Here is a 2,681-nt window from a genome sequence, read left to right as displayed (position 1 = left end):
ATGCCTTAACCACACCGCTACCAGAGCTCTTTCATCTTCCCCTGAGCCTCTAAGCCCCTTAATTTTGATCGACCCTCAGTCTGCACTAGTATATAACTCCATTTTATGACCCTCCCAGATAAACTGCCCTCAGGGTAAAACATTCTCTGATGTACTGTCCCATCCCTTCACCTTTCATCCCTCACACTTGATTCTTTCTAGCCTTGGGGCAGTGATGGCTCAATGGTAGAATTCTCTAGCTCCATGAAGGAGACCTGAGTTCAATTCCTAGCCAGTGCATCTCAAGCTTGCTATCATTCTGAACAAGTTTCAGTGGCACTTTCAGACTAAAATAGACTAGGAAGAAAGGCCTGGTAATATACTTCCAAGGATCAACCAGTGAAAACCCTATGGATGACAAGGAACCAATTGCCAGCCCAACAAGGAAATGACAGGAGTGGGCACCATTTTCTTCCAGTGTGCATAGGGGTGCCACGAGCCAGGGTCCAACTTGAGAGCAGCTAACATGAGATAATTGCAGATCTCATGAGCAACATTCTCCCTATTGCAATAGAGCCCCTGCAAGTGCAATAATCCCACTTTTTATAATAATCCTTTGCAATAAAATGTGTCTTTCCCTAAATCTGGATTTGTTTTTTTGTTTGACGTATGTTGCTTCTCTAAACAAAATCAAGGTTTGACTTCTGGTAAGAGGACAGAATAAATAAAATCAAGGTCTGTTACAGTGAAAGAAACAATATTTAATAGCAAATAAATGTTGCCTCATCTTCCAAATCATTCCAGAAAATGCTTGAATTTAATCATCAGATATTATGCTGTAGCCCTTTTTCATGAGTCAAACTCCTGACATATTGCAAGTTAATCAGCCAAACTCAAAGCTTGGGCTAAACATATGTTTCTAAAAATCAGATTCTAGAAGTGGGGTTCTGTAGGAGAGGATTGTGGCATTGCAGGAGACACCCCTAACCTGTCCCTGTAACTCCTTTTGTAATGCTACAGCAAGCGACACTTCTATTTCTCAAACATATATTACAAAAACTAAATTTCTAAGAATAATACAGAAATCAGGAAGTTAAGCTAAGGGTTGCAAGAGAAAAAAAAGTGTTCTTTAGTTTGTGACACGATCCCAGGCCAAAGCAAGCACCTGTGAACTGGAATTATTCTGCAGGCTCTGGGGCGGTTAAGCTGTCAGATGCACCATGCTGCCACTAGAGGGAGCATGAGTCAAGTTGTGGGTGAAGTCTAGAAAAGATGTTTGTGCTAAATATGTTCTGAGGTTTAGATAAAACTGGAAAATTGGTGGGTATGTGGACTGCACAGAAGAATGGGAGTGGCAGTACAAGAGCGAAAGTTGAGGGTATGCACAGAGAGCTAGTTTTTCATGAGGCCGAGGAGCAGTTTGAAAACCAGGAATATTCTTTAATCAGACATTTTCAATCAGCCGTGGTCATTCAAAAGAAAATTCAGCAGAATGTGCAATCAGAATTTTTAAGGATTAGGGAGACTTAGGGAAACTCATCTTCCTTTTCTTAGTTTATAAAGACAATCAGCCTTAAACATAATGAACAATTTCTGGGGTATACTATATTCATTGACCTAATTCAATATGGCACATGGGAAACAAGTAGGCCATTTAAAAATCCTACATTCAATTGTTTTTCTGAAGATAACTCAGAAACACTTTTTTGAGTAGTGCACCCTATATTTTCTCTCACATAGGGAAGACAGTTTGAGCCAGTTGCCCACAATTCTGGGTCAATGTTACCTTGGGATTCTAATAAGTTCCCTATAATCTCCAAAGATTTGGGAAGTTCTTATTGGCAATTGAACTAATTCATGCAACTGGCACAATCATAGGGCCCAAAAGCCACATTGTCAGCATCTGACTCATTTCCATGATTAAACCACCACCACCTCACACAGAAACAGGCACTCAGACACACATCAGGAAGACTGAAGTCATCTAAATACCTCTTTTCATTTCTGGTTGTTTCTGTGAGGTCTGACACCTGTCATCATGAACATATACTCACAAGTTTCAGTTCTTGATGCCTCCAATGCTCACTGCCAAAGGGGCAGGAAGGCTGCATCTTCTGACCTCCTCTAACTCCACAAAAGGAAGACAGACAGAATCACCATCAGTAGCCCAAAGCCTAACCCTGTGAGGCCAGACATACTGCCTCCCTTCAGCCCTTTCATCAACCCTGATACCAACCGTTCCTCCCGCAGCACCCACCACCTCTCTGCTGGGTTCAATAATTCGCTGCATTGGCCACACAGAACTCACAGATTATGGGGTTTATTAGGGAAGCACCAGGCTACAATTCAAGTTCAGGAACAATGCTCAGTCTCTCTCAGCCCACCATCTCTCTGACAATAGTCTCTCTCAGTCTTTCTCCCAGCAGTGTGAGTTTCTTGGTGTCTCTCTCTCTCAGCAGTGCATGTCTCTTGGTGTCTCTTTCTCAGCAATGTGTGTCTCTCTGTGTCTCTCTGTTGGCAATGTGTGTCTCTCAAGAGCGTGTTTCTCTCAGCAGCATGTCTTTCTCAGCTAGCAGTCAGAGAGCTCTTTTGCCTCTAGAAGGGCTCCTTTTGAGCCTGGCAGAGTGGCCAAACTAACCGATCATTACATTAGAATTCTAAGCACCTGAGAGAGAGCGAACTTCTGAAAACATTGCTTTGTG

Source organism: Orycteropus afer, unplaced genomic scaffold (assembly GCF_000298275.1).
Source record: "Orycteropus afer afer isolate SDZICR_OR568_19922 unplaced genomic scaffold, OryAfe1.0 scaffold00147, whole genome shotgun sequence".
Taxonomy (NCBI): domain Eukaryota; kingdom Metazoa; phylum Chordata; class Mammalia; order Tubulidentata; family Orycteropodidae; genus Orycteropus; species Orycteropus afer.
This window is presented reverse-complemented; position numbering follows the sequence as displayed.